The 22,972-nt window shown below is 46.3% G+C and overlaps 1 long non-coding RNA gene and 1 other non-coding gene across 2 annotated transcripts; one reads left to right on the top strand and one right to left on the bottom strand.

The window, feature by feature from the left end:
* Positions 1-7,195: 7,195 nt before the first annotated feature.
* Positions 7,196-10,739, bottom strand: LOC123811679. The gene is made up of 2 exons (XR_006784419.1): positions 10,530-10,739; positions 7,196-9,015 (listed from the first exon to the last, which is right to left on the bottom strand). It is a non-coding gene; the product is annotated as an uncharacterized LOC123811679 (long non-coding RNA).
* TRNAI-UAU lies at positions 10,163-10,255 on the top strand. The gene is given in 2 exon segments: positions 10,163-10,200; positions 10,220-10,255. It is a non-coding gene; the product is annotated as a tRNA-Ile (tRNA).
* Positions 10,740-22,972: the final 12,233 nt, after the last annotated feature.

Genomic DNA, 22,972 nt, shown 5'->3' with positions numbered 1-22,972 from the left:
AGACTAGGAACTGGAATAAAACAACCTCATTCCTATCTGTGTAGCCAACAACTGACTGAGCAGCTTTGATTACATTTCTTCACATGTGTACAGCACAGTTGGGTTAGCCATTCCAGTAATGGACATTTGGGGTTACTTCCCGTTTGGAGCTATTATTAGTAAAGCTGCTAAGACCAGTACAAGTCTTTCATTTTCCTTTCTTTTAGGTCAATACAGAAGTGAAATTACTGAGTCATCAGGTAGGTTGATGTATAGGTTTTTAAATCATTTTTTGTTGTAGTACAATATACATAATGTATAGTTTGCCATTTTAACCATTCTAAAGTGTGCAGTTCAGTGGCACTAAGTGCATTCACATTGTTGTGCAACCATCGCACCATCCACCTTCAGAAATTTTTCATCTTCCCAAGCTGAAAATCTGTTCCCATTCAACAATACCTCTCCATTCCCTCTCCCCTCGGCCCCGGGTAACCACCCTTCTACTTTCTGTCTCTATAAATGTGAGTATTCTAGGTCAAATAAGTGGAACCACACAATATCTGTCTTTTTGTGTCTGGCTCGTTACAGTTAGCATATCATTTTCAAGGTTTATTTATGTTAGGTCTTGTGTCAAAATTTCATCTCTTTTCAGGGCTGAGTAGTATTATGTGTGTGTATATATCACACTTTGTTTATCCGTTCATTAGTCAGCGGACACTAGGTCGCTTCTCCATGCTGGCGATTGTGAATAGTACTACTGTGAACGCGGGCGCACCCACGTCTGCTCTTTTCTTGCTTTTGCTTCTCCTAAATAAATCCTCAGAAGTGGACTCAGAAATAAGTCCTCATAAGCTCTCAGGGAACCCCTGAGAGACACAGTTTGAAGTGCCAGGCACTGTCACGGGTCTCCCCCTCCAGTGGCCGGCGCACTCTGCTCTGCGCAGTGTCGGGGGCATGGACCCGTAAGTTACACAATCCGTATTTGGATCCCAGCGCTACCCCTTACGTAGGTCCCCTCACTGTGCTTCTGTTTCCTCCTCTGTAAAAGGAGATAGTAATGCTACGTGCTTCGTAGGGTTGGCATGAGTATTAAATTAGTTCAAAAGATGTAAAGTTCTTAGAACAGTGCCCAGCACATGGTAAACAGTGTATGATGTGTTATTTTTTACCTACCTACCACTATGTTTCCCATTTTCTTTGAAAGGGTTTGTTCTCAAATGAGAAGTGAAAGAAATAATTATTGCATTCTGCATCAGCCAGGATCCAGTCAGGATGCAGAAACCACCCCAGTAATTTGAACAGGGAACGTGCCACATAAAGAATTCTTCCTTAATAAATGAGAATTAACTACCAAAAGGGCTAAGTAGAACTTTAAAGAATAAATAATAACTTATGCAGGGAGCAGCCACTGTCTCCAGAGATGACGTAGCAAGCCCACAGGAAGAATAAACTGGGAAATGGCCCTCGCTCCCTGCCGGAACTCAGTGGGGAGGGCGTGGCGGCGGCCCACGGGATGGCCAAGGAGTTTGCCGAGGTGCTGCAGGCTGGGGCTGGCAGGCAGGAAACTGTGCTGGGTGATGGCAGAATCTCGCTGGGAGGCCGCCCACTGGCAGCTGCGCTGTAGGAGCCAGAAGAAAGCTCTGGAACTAGGAAGAGGAGCTCCTGGATTCCTCTAGCACCTTCCACTGACAAGGCCCAACCATGGCACTGGCTGACGGGAGGGTGTTTTTGGAGCAGAGAAGCACTAAGTTGATAACTGGCACACACCCCATCTATGTTCTCATAATTAAAAATAAAATGAACAGGGAATCTTTCCTGTTATCGTTTTATGTATGTATAGCTGTACGAAGGGGCTGTGATTAGGATGGCCCCATGTTCCTGGTTGTCTGAGACAGTCACAGGCATGCTCCGTGGTCCAGTGTTATTAACTGTGCCCCTTTCCACTCTCAGACACGTCCCTGTTTGGAGGGTAAATTTATGTGGTCACACTGGCTCTGAACACATCAGCGTCTGTCGAACTACTCTTCCTGAAAGTAGCTAGAAATACAGCAAATGCGCGTGCATGCATGGGCACACACACACACACCCCTGCTAGAAGGCAACAAAGAGCTACTAAGGCAGTCCAGGGGTTGAGGGGCCAAGATTTCAGGGCGGAAAGAAATGCCATGAGGTGAGCATGGCACCCCGAGCTGCTTTCCTCCTTGAAACATTGGCTGCTGTGTAAGGGGAAGAAATTCAGGGCCTGAAAAACTGAACAGAAAACAGTAGTTCTCAAGAGTAATATATGATGTTGAAAAAAAGTACAGTTGAGTCTTTTAATAAGCATAAAGTAAACAGTCTAAGTGATATGAAAGCATAATTGGAGTTACAATGGGGGCTGCTTTTTTCTTAATGGTGCATGTTCCAGTGTAGGGCACCTTGGACCTGAGGACATCCAGTCTCTTTGTTCACACACACGAGTGTCTCTGCAGGAGAAATTCCTGGAAGTAGAACTGCTAGACCAAAGGGTACAAGCGTTTGGTGGATTCTACTGGACTGTCTTAACAAAACAAAATGAAAAGAAATAAAATAGGGTCCTTTTCTGCACACTCTTAAGAACATTGACGTTACCAATCTTTTAAAAAAATAAACAGGGTCCAGCAGAAGTAAGACCTGCTAGACTGTGATATTGTTACAGAATTACATGCTTATGATTTTGTAATAAAAAAGGGCATTATTTGTGCCAGACCCTGTATTTTATTGATTATGCTATTACAGCTGTCCCCATTTTTTTTTTACCCTTTTCCTTCCTCCACTCAGTACTCCCATTCCCTCCTGGAATTCCCCCCTTAGTTCACATCCATGTGTCGTGCATAGTTCTTTGGCTCTCCATTTCCTATACTATTCTTAACATCCTCCTGCTTCTATTTTTAAAGATTTCATTTATTTATGAGGGGAATGGAGGGAGAAAGAGAGGGAAAGTACCTGGCCTGCAACCCAGGCATATGCCCTGACTGGGAATAGAACCAGCGACCCTTTGGTTTCTCAGGTGGGCACTCAATCCATTGAGCCACACCAGCCAGTGCCCAATTATGCTTCTTAATCCCCACACCTTTCCCCCCATTCTTTCCCTTTCTCCTCCCAGCTGATAACTCTCCAAATGATTTCTATATCTGATTCTATTCCTGTCCTGGTTGTTTGCTTAGTTTGTCTTTTTAGATTCAGTTGCTGGTAGTTGTGATTTTGTTGCCATTATAATGTCCATTGTTTTGATCTTCTTTTTCTTAAGTAAGTCCCTTCAGCATTTCTTTTTTGTCTTTTAATATATTTTATTGATTATGCTATTACAGTTGTCCCACTTTCCCCCTTTATTCCCTTCCACCCTGAACACCCCCTCCCACCCACATTTCCCCCCTTTAGTTCATGTCCATGTGTCGTACATATAAGTTCTTCGGCTTCTACATTTCCTATACTATCCGTAACCTCCCCCTGTCTATTTTCTACCTACCATTTATGCTACTTCTTCTCTGTACCTGTTCCCCCTCTCTCCCCTCCCACTCCCCACTGATAACCCTCCACGTGATCTTCATTTCTGTGATTCTATTCCTGTTCTAATTGTTAGCTTAGTTTGTTTTGTTTTTTGCTTTTTTTTTTGTTTGGTTGTTAATAGCTGCGAGTTTGTTGTCATTTTTATGGTTCATATTTTTTATCTTCTTTTTCTTAGATAAGTCCTTTTAACATTTCATATAATAAAGGCTGGGTGATAATGAACTCCTTTAACTTGACCTTATCTGAGAAGCACTTTATCTGCCCTTCTATTCTAAATGATAGCTTTGCTGGACAGAGTAATCTTGGATGTAGGTCCTTGCCTTTCATGACTTCAAATACTTCTTTCCAGCACCTTCTTGCTTGCAAGATTTCTTTTGAGAAATCAGCTGATAGTCCAATGGGAACTCCTTTGTAGATAACTCTCTCCTTTTCTCTTGCTGCTTTTAAGATTATCTCCTTATCTTTAATCTTGGCTAATGTAATTATGATGTGCCTTAGTGTGTTCCTTCTTGAGTCCAACTTGTTTGGGACTCTCTGTGCTTCCTGGACTGTATCTCCCTCTCTCTGTGTTTCCTTCACAAATTAGAGAAGTTTTCTTTCATTATTTTTTCAAGTAAGTTTTCAATTTCTTGCTCTTCCTCTTCTCTTTCTGGCATCCCTATAATTCGGTTGTTGGTACATTTAGAGATATTCCAGAGGCTCCTTATACTATATTCATTGTTTTGAATTCTTTTTTCTTCTTGCTGTTCTGATCAAATGCTTATTTCTTCTTTATGTTCCAAATTGTTGATTTGAATCTTGGCTTCATCCCCTGCACTGTTGGTTCCCTATAGATTTTTCTTTATTTCACTTAATGCAAACTTCATTTCTGCCTGGGTCTTTTTTATGCTGTTGCTGTACTCAATGAGTTCTTTGATAACCAGTGTTTTGAACTCTGCTTCTGATAAGTTGGTTATCCCATATTCTGTTTAGTACTTTTTCTGTTTGTTTGTTTTTTTTCTGTTCTTTCATTTGGGCCATGTTTCTTTGTCTCCTCAATTTGACAGCCTCCCTGTGTTTGTTTCTGTGTGTTAGGTAGAGCTGCTTTGACTCTCTGACTTAGTAACGTAACCTGTTGTAGAAAAGGCACCTGTAAATTGTGTGGGGCAGAGCCTTAGGTAACCACCAGGGTAGGGCAACTCACTTTACTGTTTTGTGGCTCTGTGTGAGGGGAGGGCTCAGAGAGGACAATGCTGCTGTCTGATTCCTGGCCCTTACCTTTCTAGTTACACTTATTGGTGGCGACTGGTGCCCTTCCAGCTGTTGCCCTGATGCTGAATCCCAGAGGGGCTGGGTCTTCGGATGTTCTAAGGCCATTAAGTGGAGTCTCCTGGAAACCCAGTGGTTTCTTCTGCCATCCCAACCCCTGCCGGTTTTTTACAGCCAGAAGTTATGGGGATTTATCTTCCTGGTTCTGGAACCCTGAGCTGTGTGGCCTGGCCTGGGGCTAGGATCCTGACTCCAAGGTATCCCTCCCAATTTTTATCTACGTGTGAATGTGTGACTGCCTGCTCCATCACTGCTGCCTCTCTGCCCATCTCTCTTCCTACCCATCAGGGTGAATGTAGCTTCTTTAAATCCTTGGTTGTTAGATTTCCATACAGCTCAATTTTCTGATGGTTCTGGGTGTTATTTGTTTTGAGGTCTAGTTGTAGTTCTTTCTGTGGTTGCACAAGGAGGCAAAGCATGTTTACCTATGCTTCCATCTTGACTGGAAGTCCTTTTTTGATGTTCGATCTTTTACATTTTTTTCTCATCTGACCGGCTCTCCCTAAGTCTTCATTTAAGCTTCGATTCAGAATGAAAAAAAATCTGTGCTTCCCCAAATTATCAGCATGCTTCACTCTTCCATGTGACTTGTTCAGATCTGCATCACACTTCCCTAGAGCTTGGCCCTAGGGAACCAACATCTTTCTGCTCCTAAGGGAAAATAAAGGGTCACTTCCCCACATGGTGCTGGCGAGGAACAGGCACTATTAAGACAGGAGGAGGTCTTAGATGCTGCTGGATCCCTGGGGTTCTGAAAGGCATTCACTACAGCTTGCATTGTTACAAGTGGCAGTGGCACGTTTTAAATTTCTATTTAGAAAAATAATAATTAAAATAATTCTTTAGACAACCTCTTGGTCCATTAAAATAAAATCGCTTTGGGAGTCTCTTTTATACTGGTTAAAAATATAAAACGTAAAAAGTTTACTGAAATAAAGATCATACAATGAGGATTCTACAATTTGACTCAAGATGATCTTTATTCACTAGATATGCAAAGTGCATTTAGCTGATCAAAATGTTTATCTGGCTCACCCCAATGTCTCTTGTGTATCAGAAACCAAAATCAAAGAGAAAATATAGTGACAATTATACCCAATTCAGCCTTTCATTAATTATTAGGAATAAAGACTAGCCATACCCACTTCTTGTCATTTGCAAAACTGTGCTTGCATATAGCAGCCTGAATCCTTGAGTTTTATCTCATCATATAGATACAAAAACATGAAAATAATAACAACCAATTTTTATATTGTAAAAGTATAAATTCAGCCCTGGCTGGCGTAGCTCAGTGGATTGAGCACAGGCTGCAAACCAAAGCATCGCAGGTTCGATTCCCAGTCAGGGCACATGCCTGGGTTGCAGACTCGACCCCCAGCAACCGCACATTGGTATTTCTCTCTCTCTCTCTCCTTCTCCCTCCCTTCCCTCTCTAAAAATGAATAAATAAAGTCTTTTAAAAAAGATAGCCATACAAAGGTAAAACATACATATATTTTTTAAAAAGTATAAATTCCACACATTCATCAGGGAAAGCAATTTTCGTCTTTTTGATGCTACAATTAGTCATTAACTATAGGGAACAGATCAGCATGGCAATGGCGAATGTAGCCCAGTATTGATCCAGAAAATTGATCTAATGTGAAGTGGCACACAAGAGCCAGGTGTGCAGAGCGGCTTTTCCCCTGATGGGGAATCAGGTCTGCATTGTCCCTAGGCTGCTATGAGACTTGCTTTTGCTGAAACTCCCTCACCCTGAGTTAAGACTGCAGATGTTTAATGTATATCTCTGAGGCAACTCCCTCAAGTCTGTGCTAAGATGTCCCAAGGATGGAATATAACCAGATCAATCATTTTTATTGTTCCTTTGCATTTGCAACTTTTTCTCCTGTTTTTTTTTTTTTTATCTGTAAGAAGTAATCACCTAACTAAATCTAGAAATAATGAGAACCTTCTTTGATGTAATGCAACTGGAAAGCAATAAAAGCCTGTCCAAGCAAAGGTCGGGGTACTCTCCCCTTGAGAGAGTGGCTGTGCTGTCCCTTTTTCTCCACAGGACTCGGTAGTCCATGTGAATTTGTGTACCGCATCCACAACACACAGACTCTGGAGGGCTGGAGTCTGCGTCAAGTAACTTCCATACATTTTAATATACATTTGTCCCAACACCAGATTTATGTGTATGTTCTTTTTAAAGTTATTTGTTAACAAACCTCTGGTTGTTGAGATTTTCCCTTATGTAATTAATTTAAGCTAAATCAAACATTTTCTATTACATGGTAAATGGAAAAGGATTGAGACTAGTCTTTTTATATTATGGGTATTACTCAAGATTGTTCTGTTTTAAAATTACACACACACACACATATATAAAAATAAGTTTTAGTTAAAAAATCCCTTCTTTATTAACATCACACAAATTATTAAATGGTTAAATAATCTCAAGGTGTTGGCAAGAATATACATGGTAAAAGGAATTCTTCAGCCAAGATAGACTGAAAAGCTATCTGGTCGAGATCCCACAATGAACGGATGCAGAAACTGAAGCCCAGAGAAAAAAAGAGACAGTCACAGAGCCAGGGAGAACCACAGCTCAGACTCTTACTTCATTGCTTTTCAGAGTCAGTCTGTATGAAGTTAGGTCATTTGAAGGTCTCCAGAGACTTCTTGCTGAAGTCTCCCTGGTAGGAGAGGTTCTGACAGTACCTCCCTCAAGGCTCGGCATTGGCCTCACTGGTTTCTACCTTTAAAGCCCCCAAACTCTTTGGGAACTAAGCTATTCTGGTTTTCAAAGGCTTTATGAGGTGCTGCCTTCCCTTCCCATGCAGCTGGAAGTCAGTCAATATCTGCTGGACTCATAAGGGAGTAGACCTATAAATGGGGGGGCAGTGAGAAAAGAAGCTGGACCATCAGAGGCCAAATTTGCTGCTCACAGTCTACCCTAACAGGTGGGTTCTACCCGAGGGACTCAGGAGGAAGAGCAAACTGCAAATGCCACTGGATTTGAGAAGACACCGTGTAAGGGTCCACAACTTACTTTCTTGTTTATCAGGAAATTAATCCCTTTCCATTTAGGGGAAAAATTATTCCAACTCTGGGGCACACCCTGCATTTAACTTTACAGCCTGTTCTGGCTTTTGGGAAGGACTTATATCATAGGTTTACTCTGTGCTGTCCTTGATTTATCCTGAATTTGCGCACAAATGCTCCAAAGAGCCCTAATCCTGGCATGTTGTAAACAACTCTACATCCCACTACCTGCCTGGTGCCTGGTAGGATCTTGCAAGGTTGTTGATGGTGCCCTTTCTGAGCTCTTGCTCTAGATGTGGGTCTCTCACAGTTTATAAAACCATCTGGAGAGCCTCACCTACCTCCTTTCTCTGGGTAACTCAGGTCTGCACACAGCATCAAACTTCTTAAAAGCACCATTTTCAGGAAGCCCCTACCTTACACACAACCTGTCACTGTCTCGTCATTACCTGCTGATCACTCTAATCTCTTCTGTTCAATGTCAAGACTTTCTACAATCCTATTATTGCTCAGCACTAGTCACCTTAACACAAGTATTTTCAATGGGTACACTGCAAGAATTTTAAAAATATGCAATACCTGACCTAGTCAGGGACACTGACCTCTTTCTCCTAGGATTATCAAATAAAAAAAACAACAGTCAACACAAAAATAGCTGTCTGGTGTAAGTGAATCAAAATCATACCTATTTTTTTTGGGTCAGACTGGCAATAAAATGTTTTTTGGTGTGCTACAGAATTTTAATAATTAGTTTGTGTGCTGTATTAAAATTGAAAATCCCTGCCCTAACACAGCCCATTACTGTGGATAAGTCAGCATCAAGGTAACGACATACATGATCTTTATTTTGCCCTATCACTTCTTTATCAACAGGTGGTGTCCCCAGTCTATTGCCATAGTGTCCTGTTGTTTGGTCTTCTGGCTCTGTCAGGAAAGCACGGGTAACCACAGAGTGACCAATGTGCTAACAGAGGCCCAGGACACAATCCAGTGAGGCAACCACGGCAGAACAGACCAGCGGGGTGGGTGGGGGGTAGTAGGGGCTTTGTGGAGGTGGCTGCAGCTCGTCTCCCAGGGGGATTCAGGTTCCCGGTGGAGTTGTCAACTGGTTACAGGAGGAACAGAGCCTAGAGTCCCCGGAAATGCTTACACTGAAACATCTTTTGAAACCTGTAGGAAAAAAATGTAATAATAAAAGTAACAATGACATCAAACTTCAGCCTGGATTATATCTATCTTTATTTTGCAGTAGTAAAATAAAATTTTAAAAAATTTAAGGGAGGGGCCCACATAGACAAAAGTGCCTAAGGCGTAGAATCATCATAATTCAGTCTTGGGTACAGTGTTTACATTTTCTGGTTTTTAAAAAAGAAATGGTATCTAGATCTTTGTATGAGACCTCTTTATTTTAAATATTAGGAGCTAGTTTTAAAATTAAGCAAAACATGTGTGGCCCAATAAAATACGCACGCGGCTTAGCCTGCATCCTGTCAAAGGCCAGGGCTATCATCCTGTCCCCAGAACGCCCGTCGCTTGAAACGATTTCTGGGACACGCCTTCTGCCTGGAGTGCCCCTGCAACCTGTTCAGGATGGCAGAAGGAACCCCGGAAAACCTTCGGGGTGCAAGGCTCTGATGCCAAAGCCCCGCCCTGTCCGGTCTTCGCAGCTGGGTCGCCGACCCCTCCATCCCTCTTAGGCCTGGGTGGTCCGTAGCTGCCTTACTGGAAGGAGCTTGGTTCACACTTTCAAGGGTTTGCCCACTCCCTCTGACTTCCAGGGTGGGGGTCGACCCACTCGTCGGTCACGCGGGGGCGTGGGGCCCCGAGCAGTAGTAGTCCGGGGCAGCTGCGGCCCAGAAGCCAACACCGCCCCGCCTGGCCCCACCCCTCGGCCCGCGTCACGGCAGCAGCTAGGCCCGCCCGCCCGCTTCCAGCCCGGCCTCGGGGACTAGGGCTGGCGACCTAGGCGGCCCGCTCCGGGTTGGCGAAGCTCCACGGCGGAAGCAGAGGTGGTTTCAGACTGCAGAGGCCGGGGCTCCTCCTCCCGCCCTGTCCCGAGAGGTGGGCTGCGCTCTATTCTAGGACCCAGCGGCCCACCCGTCGCTGCCCTGCCAACCCACCCCTTCATCCCTGAGGGCGACCCTCGCGAGATTCCTCCGGTTTACTCTTCTGGAGGCGGCCATACCTGAAGGTGCGGGGCGGCTCTGGCCCTAGCTCTTTCCCGCCGAGCCGTAAGTCGCGGGTGCGCATGCTCCGCGGACGCCCGCACCAGCCCGGGTAAACCCTGATAGAGTCATCGCGAGGCCGACTGAGCGGAGCTCCAGTGGCGCAATCGGTTAGCGCGCGGTACTTATACAGCAGTACATGCAGAGCAATGCCGAGGTTGTGAGTTCGAGCCTCACCTGGAGCACGTCCCTTTTGAATACCAAACTCCCCCTTTTATCTCCCTTCCAAGGGAACAAGGTAGTCTCTCTTTAGCCCTCTCTCAGTTCCTGTCGTTTGACTGCTCAGAGAGCGAGTACCCCTCCCCGTAGGCAGGACGCCGATCGCAGTTCTTACTTGCTTTCCAAGTTGTTTGTTGCCCCCGTGCACCGTCAAGGTGCTCGAACTCGGTTTACCCACTGCTACCGCCTAGTTTAACCCCTCGGCGTTTCCATTAATGGCACCCAGTCTCGGTACAGTACCGGGGATGCTGCTCGGAGGTCCCGGGGCGATGCACCCGTGATGGGGATCTGTCTGGGCATCGAGTTAGAAAATCCTGGGCGCCCCATTTTACAGGGCGTGCCCGAGCTCTCAGCGACGGGACAAGCCCCGGGCTCCCGGCTGCTGCTCCTCGTCCAGGGCCGGGCGTGGCGCGGTGCGAGCTGGGTGGCGGGGCGGGAGCCAGGCGACCACTCGCGGGAGTTGGGGCCAGAGGCCCCGCGCGGGGGCGCAAGTGGAACAGCCCATCCCATCCCTGTTAAATAGTAATAACCGATCATTACCCCTCCCCCTGATCTGTGGAGACCCCTAGACCGCGCGGGCCCTTCCTTACTAGACAAATCTGGGCGGGATTTACAGACTTTGGAAAGTGTTCCTGGGGCGTCTTTTTCTCCCAGTTCTGTGTCCCTTGTCCCCGGTGTCAGTCTGGAGTGGTGGTATTCTTTGGTAAACCAGAGAGCAGATGTTTTTCAGTGCTATCCGAGTGGTGGACGCCCTTTCATGCAAGCCACCAATCCCAGGTTCAGAGTCCTGGAGGTGGGGGCTGGGGCAAGAAATCTGCCTCCCCATCCTTACCCCCCACTAGTGGTGAACTGGTTTGTTTGTTTGTTTACTTGCTTGTTTGTTTTAACCCAGCACAGAACACCTCTCTGAGGCGTGGGGGCTGCTTTACCGAGGGCCAGGTGGGTTCCCTGGGGCGGGTGGAAGCCCCACATGCCCAGAAATTGTGGGTGAGTCAGGGAACATGTTTAGTTAGGGTGAGAAGCCTCCTGGATGTGCTGTCTCCAGTGGTTTCAGCTGTTTTTATGGTGGTGATGGAAGTTAAATCCCGGGATGGAAATATTACTTGGAGTGGTGAGAAGCTAGACCTAGACAGCTCAGAGAAAATGTGGGTGGTGGGTGGAGTTCTTCTTTGTCCCCTCGGCTATACCCTAGTCCAGATTTACAATGGCGAGGCTCAGGGCAGTGTGAGAAGGCTGGCCCACCTCACCTAACCTGGCTGAGGGTTCCTCATCCAACCTGGGCCTTCCACTCAGCAGGTGGTGAGAATGCCCCTTTAAAAATCTAGGTCAGGCCTGGAAACAAGTATCTCCATAAAATTAAAAAGAAAAGTTTTGTTGGTATATAATTCTCATACTACGCAATTCACCCATTTAAAGCACACAATTCAATGGATTTTAGTATTGTATATTCACAGATATGTGTAGCCATCACCATAATTTTAGGGCATTTTCATCACCACAGCCAATTTTTAGAACATTGTCATCACCTCAGTAAGAAACCATGTAACCCTTAGTGCCCCTCTAGCCTCCCATCCCATCCCCAAGTATCTACTTTCTGTCTCTATAAATTTCCCTCTTGTGGACTTTCTCAAAAATGGAATCATTTAATATGTGATCTTTTGTGCCTGACTTCTTTTAGTTAGTCTAGTTTTTTCAAGATTCATCCATACCCTACCCTATATCAGTACTTTATTTCTTCTTTTATGTCTGAATAATATTCCATAATATGTATGGAATGGTCAGCATTTTAAAGAGAAAAATTTGCTGAAAACTGCTTTTAAAGGGGGAGTTAATTTTTAAAATGTACAAAACATAAAAATGATCAGACTTGCTTAGTGTATGTTCTCAACCTTCAGAGGTTATTTACTGCAAGAAATGGACAGGTACTTCAGAAAGCTGAGCACAGAGCAGTTCCCCATCCGGGCAGAAATAAAGGAATGGAAGATCGTCCTGTCCCACTTCTGTCCACTTTGGAATCCACCTAGGAACCCCAGCTCCTATTTGAAAACTTCTGGCTTCAAAATGTAGTTTCTTCACAAGACAACACATTCTATTTTTGTCAACTCTTCATGGTTAGAACATTCTTCCTCTTAAATATTTTTTCTGTCCCTATTGGTCATTACAGGAAAGGTGGTGGTTTGGGGAACTCTTTTTCTGGTGAGGTGAGAAGGCAGGAAGCCAAATTAGTTGCTCTTTCTCTGTTTACTCTAGAAATCCCCAGCTAGGAAAGTATCAGGGAGTGACAAACAAGCAGCCCATCGGCAGGTTTGTAATCCCACATCTTAATGTTCTGGTGATAGGATATTTTAAACTTGTGATGGGTGATTAAAGATCAAGTCAAAATTATGGGAAAATGCTTTAAAAACCATAAAGTATTATACGGAGGCAAGAAGGTGGCATTATTATTACCACAAGACTGATGTGTGTCTAATGCATGGTAGCTTTAAGGGGGAAGATGAGTAGGCGAACTGTGAATGTAGGTGGAACTTACAGCCGATCTCTAGTGGGAGAGAAGCCTGCCATACTCCGAGGCTGACATTAGCTTTGTAGATGGCTTGGATGAAGATAGGCTTATTAAAACTGTGTGTGATATGAATGAAGCCAAAGGGTCAGTAGAATCTGGAGGAACAGTAGAGCCAATCCAGAGGCAAATGTTTCTGACAAATGACAAGATGCAATTTGATAGAGACAATTGTAAGTCTGTGTTCAGTTCAGAGTTCAGTGTGGGGGATGCTTGGCTGGACAGCTGTTTGCATGTAAAGGATCTGGGGATTTCAGATGTATGCAATCTCAGTTGTCCCAGCCGTGTGACCCAACGGCTAAGAATGTCAACCAATTATTGATGCATTACTGTATAATGCATGACATGGCCTGGTGTCAGAGATCACAAAACAGCAGTCTGTGGAACAAATCTAGCCTCCAGACAGGTCTTGTTTGGCTTTCTAGCACTGACTTGCACAGCATTTAGATTGTGTGTGTGTGTGTGTGTGTGTGTGTGTGTGCGTGCGGATCATTTGCTTACAGTAACCTGGGGGATTTTAACAAAATGCCCAAATTTCAACTTTGTAATGAAAAATCAGACTGGGTTATCTGCGGCCCTCATTCCCACATGGCAGCATTGGCTGCCCCCTTAGGATGGGCATGTGATCTTCTGTCTGCCCCCCGCCCCTGTCTTACCACTCTCCATCAATCCCCAGCACAGGGGTGGGCGCCAGCCACCCCTCCCTCCCTCCCCTCTCCCCTTGTGGCTTGCTTTTCTGTTTTCTTAACCCCTGACTAATTTCTCTCATTTTTGCCCTACAGACGTTGGGCATGTGGCCTCAGTGTGGATAAAAGAGGGAAGACTGTTGAACTCACACTAGGTCAGAACACAGCCTCAGGGCTGTGATCTGTAGGGACACAGTCCATTTAAAATTCAACAAAATAAAACCCCAGTTCTTTACTGTGGAAAATTTCAAACATACCCAACAGTAGAGAAAATAATGTCTTTAACCCCCACGTAACCATCCATCATCAGGACTTTCAAGGATTGTAAATGTTGTTTCATCTATCTCCTTCCCTACGCCTGCAGGCACTGGGATATTTGAAAGGAAACCCCAGATATGGTTTAATTTAACTTGTAAATACTTCAGTATGTGTACACACCAGGTAACCACATTTAAAAACAGCATCAACCACGGTATCATTATTACACCCAGCAAGATCAACAATAATACCTCCTCATCATCTAATACCTCGTCTGTGTTCAAGTTTCCATGCTTATCTTTGACAGGTATTTTTACAGTTGGTTTGTTTGAGTCATAATCCAAATAAGGTCGACCCACTGCATTTGATCAATCTGTCTTTTAAGTCTCTTGTTAATCAGTCCCCCCTCTTCGTACTCCTTTTTATGGTATTTATTTGTTGACCTGTAGAATTTTCCACAGAATGTGGCCAATTGCATCCTCAAGTCATTCTTCATTGAGCTCTTCAATCCCCCCCGTTAGATCTCGAAGCTCGATAATATTCAGATCCTGTTTATTTATTTAGCAAACATATGTTCTAGATGGTTCTAGTAGTTCTACATTTAGTGATGCTAATTTTATTGATGATTTCAGATGTGGTCAGCCAAATCCACTGTTATAAAATTCCACATCAGCCTCTAATGGAACGGTTTTAGCAGCCACCAGTGCTCTTTGTCCAGAGTTATTATTTTATTCAGGATTATGCAATAGTGGTCTTCTAATTCTATTGTTCCTTCTGTAATTTTGACTGATTCCTAAAAACGAAAAACAAACAAAAAAAACCACCCCTGCTTCTATTGACTATCTGGTTTCCCTAAAGCGTAATTCATGCAGAAAGGCTAGATAATACTGCTCGACTCTGTTCCTTTTTCTACTTGCCTCTAGGGTAATGAGTTAATGCCCTAATAAGTCCCAAAGGTGGCCAATTAGTGTTCTTTTTAATTTCACAGCTTCTCTTTAGTTATATTTGACATACAATGAACTGCGTTAATAATGTTGAGTAGGTTTTTGAGGCTTCTTAGAGGTCCACATACTTTCTCTTCCACACTCCTTATCACAACTGCATGGTGCTCTATTCCCGTGGCCGTACCCCTGTGTGTTCAACCCGCCCTCTACTGGTCCTTCCGGTCTTCTGGTTCCGTAGGTGGTGTGGCAATGAAGAGATGTTTGTGTAGTTTTGTGTATCTTTGAGATAGGTCGTCGATGTGGGATTTTTGATCCAGGGAATGGATATCTATAATATATAATATGTATAAAATTATATATATATATATATAAAAAACTATATAATAATTTATATTATACAAAGTATGGTGCTATATAGTATAATGCTATATATAATAGATAAGAAGATATACAATAAGTAGATGTTTTCCAGAGGTGTGAAATCATCTTTAAAGAGGGTTTCTAATGCGATGATCCAGGAGGGGGAGACCTCAGGAACCCATGTCGTAAGCGCCATGGGCGAAGGCCCTGGGCTGACCGACGCCGACGGGGCGCGCACGTACCCTCCGGGCCCAGGAACCGCACCCCCAAGAGCCGAGGAAGGGGCGCTGACTGGAACCTCTGACATAAGGACTAGCTGGCCAAGGATCTCAGCTTGCAGGGGTGCCCGGAAGGGAGCCCCAGGTTCAGAAAACACCCACGAGACCGTGCCAACGGGTCCTTCAGGCCCCGAGACACCATCCTGCTGCCCTTTGCTTAAACTGTTTCTGTTTTAGCTGTCTTATCATGTTTAGTCTTCCAAAAAATCTTTTTATTTTGTTTAACTGATTATTATTTTATTAACAGAATATTTCCTAATTATTTTTATCTTTAAAACAATTTTGTTCCATCTTAACCTTTCATTCCTTTAAACCCTCTTGTTAATGAATATATTCTTTCTTTTTAAACTTTCCCTGTGTCCTTAGTCTTTTCATTTATTTTCCCAGTCTTCTCTTTAACTTTTTCTTCTAAATTTATTTTTATCTCATCTGTTTTCTTTTTAATGTAAATGGTAAAACTGGACTCACTTTAAGAGTTTCAGGCTTCTGCCGGCTGGCCGTGCCCCTGTGCACCTGGGCTGGCAGCTTTGGCGGAGCCCATGCTGTGGGAAACCCTGGTGGGGGAGGAGCTCTTCCGCCGCCCTTTCCCCACACAGTCCGTGATATTACAACCCGGGACCTGAACATCTAACAGGCTATCAGAGGGCCCTCCCGTTTCCCATAACAGTAAGTCATCTGTGGGGACCACAGTTGAAACTCTGAGGCATGTGGATCTTGGAGATGAGTGGGCTGAAGAGGAATACATGAGCTGCTTTCAAATATTTGAGAAAGGAGTATATACGTTTAGTGTTGACAAAGAGGAAAAAATGTGAACCTAGGGCCCATGGGTAATGATGACAAAGGAGCAAATGTATCTTTTAAGTGATTAGCGTTGTTGAGAAATGGGGTGGGTTGACTGGAAAAGGAGTGTGTTTCCCAGCTCTAATGGTGGTGGAGCAGAAGCTGGAATATTGTAGAAGAGAATCTTGCATCGGTTGCAAGGTTGGTGAGGCTTCTAAGTTCTTTTTCAGTTGTAAGATTCTATTTTTAGAAAAGTGACATTGCGATAGATTTTGTTATTACCTTCCCAGCATCCATTTCCCCATTCTGAGGGTAGCATCCTGGGCCCTTCTGAATGCAGTGAGCCCGCGACCAGCCTGGGGCACACGTGCCACAGCGTCCCCTGGCCACACGGCACACTGCTTGGTTCGGGGATGGGCATGCGACTCAAAATGAACCCATCATAGTCCTTTCCGTGGGATTTTTTTCTAGTTTCTTGAGCTCTCTGGGAAGAGTTCTTCTCTCTTTCTGTTTGGAAACATAAAGAATGCAAGTCCAGAGCTCCCTGCAGCTCCCATCGGGTGTCTTTCTAGCACGTGTCTTTCTGGTTGAGCTCTTCGGCCGGGGAGAGGGAAGGCTGCATTTAACAGGAAGCAGGGACACGCAGTTGGAGGTCTGAAAGCATCCGAGCCTCCGATCCTGAAGACTGGCCTCACTGGTTCTCTCCCCGTGGTTTGACCGTGGGAACCAAAACGTGCCCTTCTGCACCAGCCAGTTGGGCTTGGCTTTCTGTCGCTTGTGACCAAAAGGAGTCTTGACCGATGCAAATGTTTTTGTACAAAACATCCACTTTATACTGATTTTCAAATTCCTCTCTAAAAATTCTTTTCAGAAGGAAAAGGTAGCATGCATTTCTGGCTAAACTAAAAATCACTCTAATCTTTGAAAGTATTAAACTAGCCTGGGGACAAAGGTAGTCGATACTTCCCTGTGCTTTCGTCCAAAGTGCAGCCTCCTCCGTGACCACACTCCCCATCTCCACCTGGGTGACACATTCAAAGCCTAGCACTTGATTTTTCCCCCTTCCTAAACCTGTTCCCCCCCTAGTCTTTCCCATCCCACACAGTGGTCCTTCCATCCACCCACCTGGGCTCTAAGTGACAAGCTTAGGAGGCAGCCTTCACTGCGCCCTTTTGCTCCCAATGTCTCAGCCATCAGCAAGTCCTGTGTCTCCCTCCAGTATGTGTCCTGAATCCTTGCACTTCTCTCCATCTGCAGCTTCTGGCATCTCCTGCTTGGACTATTGCAGTAGCTTCTTAACTGATTCTCCACTTCGACTTCTTGTCTTTTTCTCCAGTTCCTTCTCCACACAGAATCCCAAATGAGCTTTTACTAACACAAAGCAGATCATGTCATTTCCTTGCTTAAAACCATCGATGGCTTTCCATTGCCTGCAGAATAAACTGCAAAGGCCTGTAGTGGTCCAGAAGGCCCCCATGTCTGAACTGGCCCCTGTCCACCTCTCCAACCTCAGGTCCTGTCACCCTGACCTGGCTGACTCTACTCCAGCCACTCTGGTCTTTCTAGTCCTTGTTTCCGCCTCAGGGCCCTTGTGATGGCCATTCCTTCTCCTGGAACACCTTCGCCCAAATCTTAGGGTAGCTGGCTCTTCAACTTTCAGAGTTCAGATATACCTCCTCAGAGATGCCTTTGACTGTACTAGAGTAGTGTTTACTACTATCTAAAGTTATTGTGCTTCTATAAGTGGTAAATGTTTGTGTCTCATATTAGGATATAAATTCCGACTGTGTCAAGCCAATATGTGTTCAACAAATACTGAATGAATGAATGGAAGAATAATGCGGAGCAACACATGGGCACAAACTGTAACATGGAGTAGAGAACACGGGCCTGTCGCTGCTGGTTTACTTTGCAGATTGACGCCTGGAGCCTGGTGTTTACAAAGTTCTTCAGAGTTGTCCCCAGGTCGTGTCCCTGAGTGCATGCTTTGCTTCAGGTGGCTTCCTGCCTAGTAGAAGAGTAGTGCTCTCACCAGAAGCCAATGAAAAACAGAGGGTGCTGGGGCAATGACTTGGTGTTTGTAAGAATCGCCAGGGGACTGTGAGGATGCCGCTTCCTGGGCTATAGCCCAACGACTGTGAAGTTCTAGAACTGGACTGTGAGGAAAGGACTGGGTGACCACCTGGGAAATCCCCAGTTTTAGTGCTGAAGGTCCCTCACTCCCTGAAACTCCCTCAGTCCCTGGCAAACCAGGTGAGTTGGTCACCCTAACCGAAGGGGTTCAGAGGGGCAAACAGAATGAAGTAGCTTGGAACGGTTTCTTGGGGGAGCCGAGGTAGTAATGCTTCTCATCCTAGGCCTTGGGCTTTTGCTGTCCCCTACACCCTGCCTTTGCATGACTCTAAGACACCTACCTAGACACCTAGACACCTAGAATCTAGACACCTAGTCCAGACAAAAGGGAAAGGAAAGCACCCTTTCTTGAAGACTTGCAACGAGCCAGTTGCTGCTCTGGGGCTTTATTACCTAATCACTTCCTCAGCAGCCCTTTTATGGCTCCCGTTGTAGAGGCAGGGCACAGAGGCTCCTGAGGTTGTGTGATTGCCCAGCTCAGATGTCTGCCACACGGAGGAGATGGGAGTGACCAAGTTGGCCTAATACAGAAGGCTTGGCCTTTTCTAGGTGTTTGCTAAGTCAGACATGTGGGGGGAAGGTCAGGGATGTGGTTTGGACCTCAGTCTGACAGTTGTCTTTGAGGCCAGGGAGGGGGCTTTCCTGGGATCCAGGGAAGAACCCAGCCCCTAGACAGTGAGTAGTTAAGGAAGAGACACTCAGGGAGTTTCTTGGGTTGGTTCTGGCCTGGCTGCATAGATGGCACTGTACCACGAGGTGGCGCTGTGGCTCTGCCTTAGGAGGCTCCTCTTCCTTGCACTGGAGCGGGTTCAGGGCTAGCCTCAAGAGCAGCCACTAGACCAGCCACTTAGCTTTATTATACCTGTAGCCTGCAGGGCAACCTAGGCCTGTCTGTAGCTTTCTGCCTTTCCTGGGCTCTTCCAGGCCAAGAAGAGAGGGAGAGATGGGCAGGGGGTCTGGAGAGGAGAAGGCTTGAGCCCATGCAGAATCCTAACAGCGTGGCTGACTGCTGAGCAGTCAGGAGGAGGGGCAGGGACTGCTGTTCTGAGACTAATGGGTTGGTAACTCGGGCACAAGTCCTCTCCCAGAATGTGCAGGATGCGTCAGGGTAACTGGACTTTCCCCCTTGTGGTTGGTGTGGGTGGAGAAGGGCTTCGGCAGCGAAGAGGCTGCAGACTTTGCTGACCAAGTGAAGGTTTGGGCTGGAAGAACCCGGGGGGCAAAGAGGAGTCAGGAGTCCCGGGTGCCCCAGGTGGAGGAAGAGTGAGGGAAAGGGCTGCTTTTGGAAAGGGGTCTGCTTGGAGGTGGGGCAAGGAAGCAGAAAGCAGAGGATCGGGGCTGCTGGAGACAAATTTAGTCAACTCTACAATTCTTCCCCTGGTCTCTGGGCTGGGAGGGCTGTAGCAAAAATTTTCCATGGGAATTCTTTTTATGGTCAGTTTTCACTCATCAACTGTTTATATAGAATCAATGAAAATATTTTGATGTATATTTTAAAAGTCATTTTTTATTCTATAGGTTATACACTCACAGATTCAAACTTCAAAGGGTTCAAAAATAAGTAACTTCTCCTATTTAACATATAAACAAACGAACAAACAACCTAGCGCTCCCAACAGATAAGCAGCAAGGACATTAAAAGACAATTTGTGGGAAAAAACAGTGTTAAGGACTTTACCCTTAGAGTTGTAAAACCTCTTCTCCTGAGGCTGGCTTCTCTTTAATGTTGAGATATTTTTCAGGCGCAGAAGTTTCAGCTTTTATTAAACCACATCTTTCTCTGTAGGGACCTCTTCTCTGCCTGGAAGGTCATTGCCTATCCTGAGATCAGTTAAACCATCTTTTTCATGGCTTCACAGTTTGCTGAGAGAGGTTGCTGTAAGTGATGTGCTCACGAGATGAGCCCAGGGCGGGTGTGGCTCCCTGAGGCTCACGCCTTTGGGGGCCTGTTGGCCTTGGTCCTCGGCCCCAGATCTGACTGTCTCCCCGTCTGCCAGTTTTTCAAGGCAGGATGAGCAGGCTGGTGGAGGCAGGGGGCAGCCTCTGGAATGGGACCTTTCCATCTGGAGAAGAAGGCCGGGCGAACTGAGCCTACGGTGGGTACCTGGGTTGGAGCGGAGCAGATTCTCGTCACAATCTCAGGGTTCTTGTTAGCTGGTCCGAGGTGTAGGTGTTACCATCTGGGCAATTCTGGAGAACAGCTTGTCCACCAGGTGGCAGAGCAGAGTTGGAACCCAGACCCTGGGAGGCCAGAAGACAGAACTCTTGACCAGGGATGGAGGTCAGGTGGGCCCTCTGGGATATGGAGGAGCCCAGTGAGCCAGGATGGGCATTTGCCAGGTCTCCCTGGCAGCCAGCCTGCCTTTGTGGCATTTTAGAAAATGGTACCCAAGGGGCTGCAGTGGCCTGTGTGTGAATTCTTAGGAAACAGTCCCTGGGTGCATATATGAGGCCCTGAGTCAACTGCTGCACCGTTATTACAGCCTGGTGCCTCTGTCCCCTCCATTGCAGCAGGAGGATGTGGATGCCCCCTCCTCCCCTTTCGCCACCTCCCTAGATGTTGGGGGTAGCCCTGTCAACCTTGTTCCTCCTTTCCCAGGACACCCTAGTCTGAGAACTGAGGAGGGGACGCAGCTCTTGTCTGGGAGGCAGGAGACTGAATGTTGCCTTTAAGCCATCCCCCGTCATGTGACTTCAGATAGCACTCTGTTTTGTCTTTGGTATCAGTTTTCTCATTCGTAAAATGGGATGGTGATCTTGCTCCAACCAACAAACCAGAAGGTGAGCAAATGAAGGAATAGGTGAGACGCTGTTATAGGGAAAAGAAAATGAATCATCTGAGTGCAACATTCTGAAGTGGTTCCCCTCAAGGCCTGTGGAGCATGGTCCCCCAGCTGGGCTGTTTCTTGCCCCACCCCTAAAAACACAGTGTATAGGACCTTGGACTGCACTCATTTCATATCCCACATGTCCATCTCCCTGGGGAAGGAGGGATCTCAGTGGCCTCTGAGACAGCAGCCAGGACTGGGAACCTCAATGGAAGGTCCCAGAAAGAGAATTCAACTCTTGTTTTTTCCCTCAGGAAAGCACAGATAAGCCAGGGGGAGGGACTCAATGTGCATGAGCCCCAGAAGGCTGGTGTAAGCACTTGGCTGAAAGTATACCTTCTCCTGGTCTGCCACGACCTGCCCCACAGCACCTGGAGGAGGCAACTTGGAACCCAGAGGCCGGGACTTGACCACTGCTAGGGTCATCGTCTTTAGTTGGAAAGATATTTCAGTGGGGACAGGGTGGGTCCTCTACTTTTATGTATGCAACAAGGATGAAAATTAACTCACACTTTGAGTCCTCTGTGCAGGGGGAGAAAACCCCAGTAATTTCTTATTTATTAGTCTAAAAGTAATCTGGCATTTCTCCCAACCCCACTGGATGATTAGTGAGAAAAACAGTAAAGTGTTTAACTTGATTTGAACATTGCAAGACCCGACAGTTCAGCCTGTCTTGTTAAGTGATGTTTTGTTTCTTTTGGATACAAGTGCTCGTTCTCAGATGGCCTTCCTCAGCTTCTCCCACCGAGATGGTGTTAAGGTATGTGGACAGACAGGGCAGCTTCTGTGACGTCTGGCAGGAGCAAGGAGCTGGGACCCTGGGGTGTGGCGTCCTCATGATTCCAGGCAAAGTCCCCCAGCCCTGATGGCCATGAATTATCCCTGAAGCTGAGCTGTGATTCATGGCATGGTCCCCCCTGGGCTGGCAGAGCCGCTGAGAGGCCCCTGCTGACCAGCTCACGGCACCTGGGGTCCTCCTGGCTGCTTCCCCCCCGGTATCTCATTGACCCCACAGCGCCCCCTCCTCTCCTGTGCCTGTGGTCTCCTGGCTGAGCCTGTGGGCCTGGCCAGCCTGCTGGCCCACCACTGGGCAGCCAGGCCCGAGGAACTGAAGTTGGCTTGTGCAGCTGCATTTCTGAGTCTCCGCTGCCTCATCTGGGAGCCCTGGCATTGGAGGCAGAGGCCGGGTGGGTTCCACTGGGTCCGAGCAGCCTGAAGTGCTGCTTCCTCCCAGTCTGGGACTGAGACCTCTCTCCTGGACTCCCTCCCTGGAGCCAAGTCCGATCTGACTGCTCGGTTCCCCTTGTTGCCCTCCTTCTAGTCCCTTCCCACCATCCTCAGATGGGAAGGAGCGAATTGAAGCATGTCCTCTTCTTGCCTGGGCATCCGTTACAGGAAACTCCACGGTCGTGCCCAAGGAGAGGGACGAGGGCATCCAGAAAACATGCTCTCAAGAGAACAGCCTGGTTCAGGAGGCCCCGACCTGCCGCAGGAGCCTCCTCTGCACCTTAGATGCTAAGCGTCTCCGCATTCTTTCTCCTGCGCCCTCTGCCCGGGTCAGACTGCGACCTAGTCTCTCCCCAGGCAGACGTGGTGGGTGTCTGGGGCCTAGGAGGATGAAGTTCATGTCCTAAAAAGGCAAGAAAGAAAAACACATTCATACATTTTCAAATATTCTTTTTGCTCGAAATGTTACCAACGTTGGAAAATGGAAATAAAGGACACCTAACAGGTAAAATGAGAAGGCCTTATCCACAGGGGGATTCACTGTCCTGCTTGTGTCAGACTGTCCTGCCACCGATGACACGCAGTGAGTCAGAAGTAGATGGCACTCAGCAAAAAATGGCACGCAGTGT

This window comes from Phyllostomus hastatus, unplaced genomic scaffold, assembly GCF_019186645.2.
Source record: "Phyllostomus hastatus isolate PE091 unplaced genomic scaffold, TTU_PhHast_1.1 phas_scaffold_78, whole genome shotgun sequence".
Lineage (NCBI taxonomy): Eukaryota > Metazoa > Chordata > Mammalia > Chiroptera > Phyllostomidae > Phyllostomus > Phyllostomus hastatus.
The sequence above is the reverse complement of the archived record's forward strand: the minus strand, read 5'-3'. Positions and strand labels throughout refer to the sequence as shown.